The sequence below is a fragment of the Hyposmocoma kahamanoa genome, unplaced genomic scaffold, assembly GCF_003589595.1.
Source record: "Hyposmocoma kahamanoa isolate Upper Pololo Valley unplaced genomic scaffold, ASM358959v1 99879, whole genome shotgun sequence".
In the NCBI taxonomy this organism is placed as follows: Eukaryota; Metazoa; Arthropoda; class Insecta; order Lepidoptera; family Cosmopterigidae; genus Hyposmocoma; species Hyposmocoma kahamanoa.
The window spans coordinates 5291615-5306278 of NW_020656077.1; positions in this window are offsets into that span (position 1 = coordinate 5291615).

A 14664-nucleotide genomic window follows, 5' to 3' on the forward strand; every position below is an offset into this window, starting at 1 on the left:
CTAAATAAAAACTGTCTATTTCTACAAATGGTCTTGTAGCATTCTATAAGGGTTACTTCAGAAAAAAGAAAAGAATCACTCTTAACTCTACCTACAGATAGTTTCTGAAAGCACTCTTGTGATCTACTAATAAAGTTGTGCCCACTTTTTCTTTAAATTATCTAGAACCCTTCTTCGAGATATCTTGAGGGAATTTGAACTCTTAAAATATTCAATCGAATTAAATTCTAATAGATATCTTATAGTATATATTTAGATATGGGTCTACGCAAAACAGAAAAAATTGTTAAGTGATATGCGAGACAAAAAAGTGGTTGCTTTTAATTATTCTTTTGCTATGGTTTTGTTTTTCATTAATTAGCCCCGCACTAGGCCAAAACCCTATGTCGCTACCCCAATAATTTTATAATTAGTAATTAAAGTAATAGTAAGTAGTATGTATGTGTATGTGTATATGTGTATGTATATTTATATATATATATATATATATATATATATATAATTTCGTGTTATTGTTTCTGTTGCATAGATATTAAATGCTGTGTACATCTGTAATGGGTAGACATATAAGTACAAAACTAATGTGAAACTACACTATTACCTAAAAGTATATGTACTACTGTTGATGTACCTTAACTGTAAAATAAATAAATAAATAATTTGCTTCTATATGAAATAAAGATTAATTGAATTAAGAAAAATTATAAAAATGTTGAAGCGTTATTGCATACGCGATAAAGTTGAAATAGACTGCGATAAAGCGCAACAAATCTACGTTGTGAGTGTGTATGTGTGTGTGTGTGTGTGTATGTGTATTCTACTCAACAGCTATCTATGTCAACAGATGTCTATTTCTATTAATGCTCACTCGCTGCATTTGTCAAAACCAATTAACTGCCTACGTGGCCGAACGGTTACCATGCCGAACTGCCACGCAGAGGTCCCAGGTTCGATTCCCGGGCCGGGAGAAATAGTTGTATGGTCTACATTTGTTTCTCTCATAATTACGGATATAATGTGTAGTTGCCTAGGTGTGAATTCATGGCACACGCGACATGCCCGCGACACAGGGTTTCCTTAGTGCGGGGCTATGTTGAGTGTGTTATTATTATTATTAATTGCTTATCAGCGCAATTTGCCTTCTGCACATTGCGGGAGGTGTCCGCAAATATATTTGCCCGCCAAAGCAAGCGTGTCCCCTCGACTAGGTTTAGCCCACGCACCGACGTGGTTTACCGGGGTATAGTCGTTGCGTGCACACGCAGCATCTGGCGAGAGATTGTAGGCCGCTTATTCCCGTGCTATGCACCGCCCTGAAGGATCACTGGGCAGCACATACAGCACTTAGTGCCCCACTATACCCCTACGAACCCTCTATCATACGCCTGTCAAACTTTCGGCCGGTTCCTTAATACAAAAATTATTATCATTAGCTATAAATCCGAGCTTCACTTAACGTCTGCCTTAATTTGATGAATATCGCACCAAAATTCTGATCATCAATTTATATTAAGGAGAAAAACGTTAAAAGGAACCACGACTGTGCTTGTTGTCTTTACAAATCCATTAACTAATTGTAAAAACTTGGCCATGATTTCGGGCCTTTTGATTTCCCGAAGTGTGAATAATTTAACACAGAGTATGTCATACTTTTGTTATGACCGCCCTTCAGTTAAGTATGGTGTCTTCGTGGGAGAAGGCATGTGGCCGAAGTACTCCATGATCACTGGCACATAATAGATGGGACATTGATTAATCAATCACAATTTCGTTTTCTTCATTGGAATTCAATCACGCGTGAAATATAATTCAATCGCGCCCCGTATATCGCCAGCCGGCTGTCCGACATCCCTCCGTAACAATGACTTTCAAATAAGCAATACTCGATTAAATGAAAAGACACAATAATGCGAATTAAGCTTCATACTTAACATTGTCTCTTGATGTGGTCGAGTATTACATATTATACGGAGTACACCCCCAGTTATACCTTTGCACACGTTCACAAATTCAATGGTGTCGTAAAAGAGCGTCATCAGCGCGTATACGCGCCGCAGACACGCTGTAGTCGCGCTTATGTATCGTGCATTTTGATAAGAGATAGTTTTAATTTTAGTTTTGTCAGTTAAACATTGTAAATGAAACTATTCTTCCGGATTTAAATCGCGTATATTTGTTCGTATTAGTCAACCATGACCATGGGACCTGTAAAGGGCCCGAAACGTCGGTTTGTTTGAAAAAACAAATATACGCGATTTAAATCCGGAAAAATAGTTTCATTTCCAATTTGTCAGTTAATTTCAGTTTGTTTTTGAAATGAAGGAACTACATGAAATTCTAAGTGTAGTTCTTGCTTGCTGATTCAAACGCACGTAAAACGCGGTACAGGTGAACTTTGAACTTTCTGTATCGCGTTTGAGACGATACAAACGCAACAATCTGCTTTTTTCTATACAGATTAAATATCACAAATAATCTTTCCTTTTAGGTTGCCATAATAAAAAAACGGAAGCTTTTCGTGTAGTTTCAGGCGTTACATAAGTGTTACATTTTACTGATTGCATAGGATATGATATCACAAAAAAAGACGTCGACTACACAAAGTCTAACCAACGAAATTGACTTTGTTTTTCACAAAAAAAATATGTGATTTGTGATTTTTCCGTATTTATTTACGTGTCTACCTCCCTCTTCACTGAAATAGGAATATAATTTGTCAAGCATGGGTTTCCCAAGGCGGAGCGTTGACAGTAGCCGCAAGGGATTGCGGCCGCTAAAAGCGGGAGTTATCAGCTTTGTGTTTGTTCCCTTGTAGTGTGAAACTACAAACTCCTTATCATCTTTATCTCTCTCATTCGGCGTTCCTGCGAAACGCCCTTACTCTCCCTAATTCTCGAAAGAGTTCTAATTAATATTGACTATAGTATTAGGACCTAAAATACTAAAATTTCACTTAAAAGCTAAGTTCTCACGTTGATAGATTACTCACTTTTCACGTCAGATTTCCAAACGCATCTATCGAACTGAAAGTTTGTCTAAACTTTGCTGTTTACTTTCCCTGTAGTAATTACTCGTTATTTCTTAATTTCAATTAGAATCCATACATCGATTTTTAATCTTTTGAATTTTGTTGTTAGTAGACAGATCTTCCATAGTCTATTCTTTCATAGGCTATCCTAAAAACTGCTCTTTTCTCTCGTGCGATTCTGGCAGAAGAAGCGTTTTCGCACACACAGAAACCTACTAGTAGACACATGTCTACTCATAGGTTTCCAACTGATCCAAATACACGAAGTGTCACCATTTCGGAACCCCTCACCTGGATTGAATCCTCTCGCGCATACGTGCCTGCCCGCTGTCAAGTTCCTCAATTTCCTCACCCTAAACCTGATCTTCACCTTTCCGCTCTTTCTAACTGGACTGTAGATGATGTAGAACTTCACCTCCGAATACAACATGCTGCTTTACCTATTACTGCACTACAACCGCTGTCTCGTCATCAACCGTTGTCTCGCTAACAACCTCGCTGCTCTCCGGTCCGGTCCTGTACCTCTGTCCTCGGCCTCCAACTCCACTCCACCTTCTATTTTCACCTGCACGCTACATCACTCACTCTATTCTTTTACACTCTCAATGTTTTCAGATTTTTTTTTACTTATTATTTTCTAGTAGACGGGACAAGTTTTTATGGTTCAAGAAAAATTACGAATGTTTTGCTCATAAGCACAACAAAGATGTACTTAAACTTTGAGCAACCAAGTCGTGTAGTGGATCCACTAAAGTATTAAATATTGATTGTCTAATCTATGCATATTATATGAGTCACATAAATGTGCAATATCGATAATGAAACTTGTGCCGCGTCAGACAGGCAGAACTTTCTTAACTTTTAAGTAATTTTTTTAAAACATTTCTACTTTATTCTCTCACGACTTACTTCTTCTTTAAAGTAACAATGAAGCCCAAGCCTCATCAAATAACCGTGCGTATCAAATAATGATAGGAGGTACATATCGACGGAACCATGACATATTTTAATCAGTGTTATTATACTATAACTGATTAAACTGAGTCTATGCTAATATTCTGCATCATTTAATAATTGAAATTATCACCAAAATTATATAGAGAGATAGAGAAACCCAACCTGAAAATTACTCCAATATTAATCCAATTACGTATAATCTCATTGAGTGGATGTGTTGCATAGTGGTCAGATAATAATAATAACGCACACACTCAACATAGCCCCGCACTAGGGAAACCCTGTGTCGCGGGTGCCATGGACACACGCATAGACAACCACAAATTACACCCAAACTCACGAGAGAAATAAATGTAGGTCATACAAATATTTCTCGCGGCCCGGGAATCGAACCCGGGGACCTCTGCGTGGCAGTCCGGTATGGTAACCGTTCGGCCACGGAGGCAGAGATCTGTGCATTTGAAATATATATTAAAGGACGATTTAGCGGTTGCTGTTCAGGTTGGTTAAATTATTTATAGAAACGTATAAAAAATACAATTTGGCATTTAATTTAAAAAAGTGATTTCGATCATTATTGAATACTTCAGCTCCATTCATCATCAGCCTATTGCAGTCCACTGCTGGACATAGGCCTCCCCCCAATGTGCGCCATTTCGCCCGGTCCTCAGCTTGTCGCATTCATTTCCCGCCAGCAACCTTTCGCAGGTCGTCACTCCACCTGGCCGGAGGGCGTCCTTCACTACATTTGCCGAGTCGTAGTTTCCACACTAGAACTCGTTTACCCATCGGTTATCGGTTTTTCGACATATATGGCCAGTAATAATTAAGTAATAATTTGACACTTAAGGTTCTTTACCACTCACGCACAGAAGTCTATTCGTAATAATTGCGTCATCCCGGTGTCGCGGGATTTTGTGCAAGCCACTCCATATTAGCGAACACCGAATTGTAGATTAATAAGCATCCTATTAACCGACAAGTAATAAATAAGGTGGTAAATATCCAGTGAAATATTGAAACAGAAAAAGAATTATTTCTATTACAAGCGCTCAATAATACGGCCATTGTCAACTCGATACCTACTCATACACAACTCCGTACAGAAACACTACCATAGATTCTTTTGCTTTCTTTACTAAATTAAATTCTACTTCGCATTATTTCGCCGTGAATTAGATAGAATCTAAAAGACCGTCAAATCTTGGCTTAAGAATAATACTTAGGATACAGAAGACTTGCTAGACGTTATTTCTTATTACACTTATATAACTGAGTAAAATTCAGGTTGCCTTTTTTATTTAAATATTCTAGAATATTATCATGAAGAATCATTCCATATTCGAGTGTAGTAATCTGTAATATTACTTACTATTTCACGTTAATATACTCGTATTACTTAAATAATGAAACTTGAAATTACCCAATTAATTTATATTATGTAACTATTAATAAGTAATTATCTTATTGTCAAATAAATATAGCTAATTTGCTTAAATTTCTTATGTTTTTTTTTTAATACGTTGAGACACGACTGCATAAGAACAATTTTATTTGACAGAAGTACGAATCCAACCGGATCGAAGGAATTTTTTCTGAGTGTTTTTTCTGAGTGTTCGATCTTTGTATTAATAATTATAAGAAGTACGAAATTCAAAATACGTAAGGAAGGGATTGTAGCGAAATAATAAGTGTACACAATAAATAAAACTCAACAATAACAAAGGACTCTCAAACATTCTTTGATAGGAACACTTAGCAGCAGGCCACCATTCCGATTAACCTTATGGCTTTACACTTTGGTCAGTTCTTATTTTCTATAGCATAGAGTCTAATTATCCAGGGCAGTGTGGACTGACGCAATAACGTTAAAAAACTACTCGTATATATAGTACACTCGCAAAATTCACATTCGAGGAAATGCTATATTGTTGAGATTCAACAAAACGTGCACCATCATAAATTAATTTAAATTCTGTTCAACTCTATGATCTCCACTCATGCACAACGTATGCCATTCAGTTTCCAGTCGTAGAAATTCCTCACGATGTTTTTGAAATGTGTTTACCTTTGAAGCCTCTTCATCTAAGCATTTACAAATTAAGTTCAAAGTATGAACAATATCATATGGAAAGTTGACTTTAATGTTTGTACGTTTCTCTGTTGTCAGACATGGAATTTTAGAGAATGCAGTTTCATTAGTGATTTCCTTGTGGCATTATTTTATCGATAACAGCTATATATGCGACGAAACTATTTTTTCGAATATTTGTCTTTTCAAACAAACCTATGTTTCGGACCCTTTACTTTTACGATCACAGCTGACTCATTTAGATTCGACATTATAATACTTATATTAAAAGATCTCAAAAGTTTAAGGAATGATATCCATTTGTAACAGTAGAGCTCGTTGTGAAAAAGTTCGTCCAGGGAAGTACTGCCACCTTACCTATTTCTGTCGCCAAGTAGTAATGTAAGCATTACTGTGTTCCAGTTTTGAAGGGTAAGGGTGCCGGTGAAATTACAGGCACATGAGACGTGTAAACTTATGTCTCAGGGTGAATGGCGCAGTGGCCCTCAGATATTTGTCATTTATTTTATAAACAAGTACTTACTGGATTGAGACCGTGACACTTAAGATTTAAATTTAACGTTATGCCAGTTCATCCAAAGTCTAAAGTGTTAAGCTTGATGTACTTTTGACTGTACCAATTTTTTTCCATTTTGAGACAATAAAACATCTTACGTAATCGATCTCGTTGCATTTACATAGAAATATATTTTATTTGTATGGTTAACATTGTTGTGTAAACATAAAATTATCGATAAATTTTTTGTCGACATGAAATCACTAGAATAATTTTGTTAGTGATACCAAAACTTTCTCGTACCATAACTGCTTTCTTCTACTAACAAGCAGAATTACATTTCATCTTATTGAAATATTTAGAGAGCTATGTAAGTGGCTATAAGTGTGTGCATTATTTATTATTATTATTATTAAGCAATAATATTCTAAAATGAATATTCTACGTGCAAATATATAATATGGTTGAGTTGGCTAAGGAAGCGGTCAGAATAGAATATAATGTTAACCTTGGGGTTATCATACACTTTAGATTGTTTGATTTTCTAACAAACTGCACTGACTAGAGTTGCTCTATGTCGATATCAGATTAAGTTGCTATTCGAAAGTCTGTAATAAATTATTATGAAGTTACCATGAAAGGAAATATGAGGCAATATTTTTTTAAATTCAATGAATGTACATTCAGTTGAGACCGCAACCTCGTTTGATGGTTCGCCGATTGATCGTGTGTAGCATGTGTGTGTGTAGTATTTTTTTACAGATGTGCAGAAAAAATTGCACTCGAATAAATCTATATGGAAATGACTGGGGTTTGGAGCAGTTCACTTGTAGATGTGCGCACAGCATAAACTAAAATACTAGAAACCACCTAGAAACACGAAAACTTGTATTTTTGTGTATTATGGATACTTTACTTTTATTTAGTGTAGGCGTACTAAAAACGAATTTATAGAAATTCAACGGAAACGTGAATAACGGTAAAAATATCTATATGAAAAATCTTAGTCCTTGACCTTACAAAGATGAAAATCAATATGAATAGTCTATAACGTAAAATGGTGAAAAAGTTAAATTTTTCAAAAACCTCTAAATAGTCTTAAAAGGCGAGTAGTTAAGTTTGTATGGGAACTTTTTAACTCGTGATGCAATTTGTTTCAAACTTGGTTTAGGTACATCCTCCGTGGCTGAACGGTAACAATGCTGGTTTGTTGGTGAGAAATATTTGTATGGCCTACATTTGTTTTTCTCGCGAATTTGTGGTTGTCTCCCTAATGCGGAGCTGAAAAAAAACATTAAATGCAAAAAAAAGTGTTTCGGGGTTTCAACAACCCCAAAATAGGAATAAGTTATAGTACCCAAATGTTTTGATTAAATGTTTTCTATATGAGTAGAAAATCGTATTTATTATATTATATTACATTTGCAAATTTGAAAGTTTTTCAATGCAAGTTCATAATTATATAATGCATGTAAAAATATTACTCAGACAAAGTCGCAACAGCTAGTAGTAGTAACAAAAACTCTTATTTTTTTTGTCATTAAATCAGCTTAATAGCTAAATGAATTATGATATATTACAATACGATTAGAAAAGGTCGGGTTAAAAGTATCAGGAATAAACAGGCATCTATGAAGAGACTGATGGAAATGAAGGAGGCGACGGTGGGTAGTCAGGAGCACGGAAGAAAAATAAGAATCTAATTGCCTTACTACTTCAGCTCGAATTTCAAATCTTTCCCGTACTAATACGATTTATTTTGCTGGGGTCGAGCGACGGGGACACTGGCTTTATTTCAGAATTTATTTTTTTTACAAACGAAATTGAAGTCATTTGAAAAAATGTAAATCCTATTGGTACTAGGTGTATTCTATTTGGTACAGTGGTAAAAAAATCATAGGTGTATGTAAAGAACCTATTGAATACTGCGATTTTCTTGAAAAATTTCGAGGTAAGATTGTGTTTTTTTTTTTCTATCGTGATCAAATCTTTAGGGATCGTGTTTTCACACCGTATAGTAATCAGTGTATATTCTCAAGTTTGCTGTATACTTTTTTTCCAAAGTGATCTAACACTTTCACTGTTATGCGGATCTAACCAAAACCATTTGAGATAGTATCTCTTAAGCCTCATTTACTATCAGAACCGTTGTCACACCCCGGACACTCCTTACAACGCTTACAACTATCTGCACACGCGCAAATGTGTGCGTGAAGTGGCAGGATTACCCATACTTTCTCGTACTATTACGTTACATGGTCAGAGAGGCAACGTAGCGAAAATAGTAACGTGAATCTGTTATCTATAATTCTATTAATAGAATCCTAATAATTACACAATGTCATTACGTATTTATATCGTAATAATTAGGCATATTCACTATATAATATTTATCGGCAATACAAATTGAAAATTCGAGAACCCTTGTCTATTAGGTCACAAACTTATGGCGTCTCATTATTTGTTGTAATACGTATGTATTATATATTACTCAGCACTAAATAAATGAAAAAATAATAACTGAATGAGTCTCAGACATAAGTATTTTTTATCTTCCGGACAACGAAAGAAACTCCTCTCTTTATGCCGTTTAGATGACGATAAACAGCCGACACACAATTCACGACCATTTTAAATAGTAACGTACAATGATGTTATATATTAGGGGTTAAAGTATGAAATTGCCGTTTTATTGCAATAGGTTCTTTGAATTTTCATAGAATCTTCATGGTTTGAGGTTTTCGAATGAAACTTTTTTCAAATGGTTTCTGTGATTTTTTTTTTTTAAATATGAATCATTTGAATATCGACTTTCAATTGTTTTTGTTATTCAATTTAGACAAGAAAGATGGATACTGCGAAAATTCGAGTGATTTTTGAATACGAGTTCCGACGCGTAACTAACGCGGCAGAAACAGCCCGCAATATCAATGCTGCGTTTGGAGAGGGGTCTACTAATGAACGCACCGTGCGATTTTGGTTTAAACGCTTTCGTGATGGAAATTTCGACTTAAAGAACGAGTCACGAGGAAGACCGCCCACACAGGTGAATAACGATGAATTAAGAGAGATAGTGGAAGCCGATCCTAGTCAAACTACATGGTTTAACGTTACCTTACCCACAATATTGACTCACTTGCGTCAAATCAATAAAATAAAAAAATACGAAAATTGGGTGCCTCATGATTTGACTGATCTGCAGAAAGAAACGCGTGTTGAAACTTGTGTTGCCTTGTTGAACCGGTACAGAAATGAAGGAATATTGGATCGAATTGTAACATGTGATGAAAAGTGGATTCTTTATGATAACCGGAAAAGAAAAATGCAATGGCTGACCCCAGGTCAAATGCCACAACAGTGTCCTAAAGCAAAACTTACCAATAAAAAGGTAATGGTAACTGTTTGGTGGTCTCAGCATGGTGTTATTCACTATAGTTTTCTCCGATCTGGTCAAGCAATAACGGCAGATGTCTATTGTGCCGAACTCCGAACCATGTTGACAAAACTAGCAGTAAAACAGCCCCGACTCATGAATCGATCTTCACCATTATTGCTCCACGACAACGCGAGACCTCACACAGCACGAGAAACCATTTTGACCCTTCAGGAACTGCAGTTAGAAACCATTCGTCATCCTCCGTATTCACCAGACCTTGCTCCAACGGACTACCATTTTTTTCGTGATTTGGACAATTATCTACGTGACAAGAAGTTTTCTTCCCAGGAGGCAGTTTAAAATGCTTTCACACAGTTTGTGTAGTCTAGATCGTCGGAGTTCTATCGCAAAGGCATTAATAACCTTCCCATTAGATGGCAGCAATGTATAGATAATAATGGCAACTATTTTGATTAAATAAGTTTGTTAAAAATTTAAAAAATAAATAATTTAGATTTTCAGTACAAATCGGCAATTTCATACTTTAACCCCTATTACTATTTTTGTATTCTAGCCCTTTAAGGCAACAACGCGAGGTGGCTCGAATTATTTGTTCGGGAGTATATTTTTATTAATACTCAATGTAGTGCACCTATGAAGATACTTATTCTTTGGTTGTCCCCTTTTGCATATCCTAAATTTCTATCCTTAGGCTGCCTGGAAGAAATTGCTACATAGCAGCAAGGCCGCCTGTTGTAAATTATCTTACTACTATTATACTTAAATTACTGTATTGTGTTTTAATTGCATTTCTATGTGCTATACAGAATATTTAATTCATTCGTACTATCTGACTCTTCTTAAATTCTGTATTTAGTAGTAAGGCAGTAAGTTCAAAAGAGAGCAATACTCGGAGTTATCCTGCGAGAACGAAAAAGCAACCCCTTGATCCGAAATAGGATCAAAGTTAAAGATGTCATGGCTGTTGTGGAGAAGAAAAGGTGGTCCAGTGCGGGGCACATTTCGAGAATGGACGAGAGGCGCTGGACAAGGCGAGTACTTGAGCGGACATCACAGGGCCCGGCACCGCAGTGCTGGATGGACGACATCCAACAACACGCAGTTTGGGACAGGATGAGTCGGGCACAAGATCGCTAAGAGTGGAAGAAGCGGAAAGAGGTCAGTATTCAAGATTGGATATATAATAAAAAACGGCCACCATGACGATGATAATGATTAAGTTCAAACGTGCAAGCGTCCTGCCGTGCAAACCCCGTTCTGGCGTTTTGCATCGGACTGGTATTTATGGTAGCTATTTCTTTCGTTACCGCACAGACTTATCATCGCTTAGAGCGATATGTTCAAACATTTTATTTGTCGTTTTAAGTATTTTACAAATAACCCTGTATAAGCGTTGTAAAAAGTAACAATATTAGCTGATGATCGAAGTCAAGGTTAGAAGTAGTAACCTCCAGTAAACTGCAATGGGAAAAGCGTTCAAGCACAATACAATTACATGATTCATGCACCAAGAAACGCCATCCTGTGTTATAAAAAGTCAAATAAATAATAAACGTACACAAACACCGACCCGCTCTAGGGCAACCATAGGACCCGATTTACCTGTGAATAGACTAAGCTTTTGGAAAATTTGTGAGCATTTAAAACAATGTTTCTGGAAAACTTGGCATACCTATTATCTTAAATCTATACAAAATCGAGTTAAGTGGAAAAATTATGTGGCAAATAATTCGTTTGGTAAACTTGTAATACTTAGGGTCGTATTCTAGAACTCTACTCAATGCTCAAGTCAGGATTGCACTGGAAACACAAGCACTGGAAATACGACCCTAATGGCAGGTACTTGAGTATGATTTCGAGTGCTTTAAACCATACTCAAATCCTGACTTGAGCATTGAGTAGAGTTCTAGAATACGACCCTTAGACAGCTAAATACGCCACTGTTGCACTGGCCTATCTAGAATTAGTAAAGTATTCCCCGGTAGAGACAACAAGGTAAGAGAATTAGAAGTAATTACACCTAATAAAAAAAGATACATTCGTTCCTTGTCGGGCATTTCTGTATTATCAATAGAATAAGTTACATAGGACAACATTAAGTACCAACAGATTATGTATAATTTATAGTGGGGAACCCTGTAGGTACGCGAGTAGGTAAACTCACGAGAGAAATAATTATAGGCCACAAAAATATTTCTCCCGGCAATCAATCTCTGCCTGGCAGATCAACATGGTACTCGTTCGGCCACTGAGGCAGTTGTTACACGGTTTTACTTAATAAATAACTTTATTTGAATTTGAAAATTGGCCGTCATGAGAATTGTACAAGTTGTAAATTGTAATAAAAAATGTTTAAAAAAGAATGTTTACTTAAGGAAAATAAGTAGTTGTGTTATCAATATACTACAGAAGTAGCAATACTGCCATCTTACGTATTTCTGCCGCCAAGCAATTATGTGTGCATTACTACGACGCGGTTTTGAAGGGTAAGGTGCTAGTGAAATTACAGGCACATGGAACTTGTCAACTTATATCTTACGGTGACAGCCGCAGTGGCAATGCCCCTTAGATCTTTGCGACTTAAAGTTCTGAGGGGCACTGAACGACTTGTTCGTCGGTCGCCCGTCACTTGATATTGAAAAGAAAAATATTATTACCGAACTTAAAAGGTAACGTTTTTTAATTTAAAAATGCCTCCTCATCCCCGTCATGCTAACTCATGTCGTATATTAAATCGAAGGCGTTGTCCAACAATATTTGCTCTGCTCTGCAAGGCGATAGATTGTGGCTTATTTTGACATAACATATTCGCGCAGTATATCTTATAGATTAAGGTAATTACTCAACCCTTCCCGCTGCCCCTCACCGGCTTTACACCTTTCCCTCTGCCCCCGACAGCTCAAATATCGCGCTGCTGCCATCTGCACCCTCTCTGGCACTCGTTGCCCATACCAGCATGTATTTGCCTTGCATATCACTAGTAGGTCAACTCTTCGAATACGAATTTCCTTTTTTTATTTGTTACAAAGCAAAAAAAATCTTATTATAACTAGTTACTATCTAGCCTTTTTACAACACTCGTTGCTCGTACCTCTGTGTGTTTGCCTTGCATATACTCATAACTGTTTTCACACTCATAACTATTAACATATTATCATAAACAATCTAACATTTTTACAACACTAATAAGCAGTTTTAATTTAACATAATTTCCAAATGTAAAAGTAACTTGTATGACGAAATAATAATTGCCCATCGACAAAATACCTTTTAATATTAGTTAAGGGGAAGACATTTCGTTCATGTGTTAGCAGTCTTATTAAAATTGGCACTAATATTGATCTTATTCACTATGACTTAACTACACTAATTCAAAAGGTTTAGTTCTTTGTAGTCTTCGCACTATATTTGTAATGTCTAGTAGCTGTATAGCTTCTATCTTGCAGAAAAGTAGCCTGCTTGTCGGTTTTCTATCGGATACATTTCGGGGAGTGTGCGCAGGAATTTTTAATTTAGTTCCGACCTCACCGTTCCTCCTTTGGTTGATTAGAAGGTCCGGAACACTCCATCCTTATGTCGTTGATATACCACCTACTATTCGCACTAAGCGCTTTGTTTCCTCCATTTTGAAGCGTACGGCAAAGGAATGGAATACTCTACCGGCCAGTGTTTTCCGAAAGCGTAGAATTTGTGGCTATTCGAGTCTAGAGTGAATAGGCATTTGTTAGGCAAACCCGTACCATCGTCCGTCACATCGTCACTTAACATAAGGTGAGATTGTGGGCGTGTGTCTATTATTTAAAAAAAAATGTTCACGTCAGGATGAAGTCTAAGTTCGTAAGTTTCGGGTACTTTTTTATCACTTTATCTACGGGCTTTATGTCCAAATACCACGGAGTACCTACAATTGTCCTCAGTATTTTATTTTGGAAGCGTTGTGTTATCTGCAAGTTGCTTTTAGAAGCACTGCCCCAGTGCTGAATACCGTAATAGGGTTACACTAGTATAAAGATCTGTTATGATGTGAATATTTTGTTGCACACAGACAACAATGAGGATCGGAACTGAATAATTTTACAAAATTACGAATTTAGGATACAGATTTTGACTAGTTAATACTAGTATAGGATTACGTATGAAATTTTGCTTAAGCGAGGTATCGCCACTACGCGCTTGTAAAGTAAACAAAAAGCTATTACACCCTTCGCGAAGTATCTTAAACTTTTATTAGTATTGCTCAAGTTTTATCAGTCCGTTTATACGCACTAACTTTTATTCCATAATGAAATACAATATACGCGGCTTTATCAGTGAAATACTAAAAACCTTGCAGGACTAACATCATAAACAACAACTTTTGTCCCATGACTTTCAACAATTCATCAGATTATACTTTCGTACAGAAATAAAAATTTCTATCAAATACATATCTAGAAAACGTCACATACAACAAAAACTTAAAAGTTTGTTTTTGGGATAATTATTCTTTTGAAAGAAATCATGGAACGAAAGTTGTTGTTTACGATGTTATAGTGATATAGCATTTTACAAATTAACCTGTGTGTGTAACCATTTATGTGGGCGTTTTATATTCTATCGAGTATATAACCAGAAATAGAGACGAAATAACAATGACAATGAGAGACTGTTCCATTCGGTGGTGTGGGAAAAACAGCAAAACATCTAATTACAAA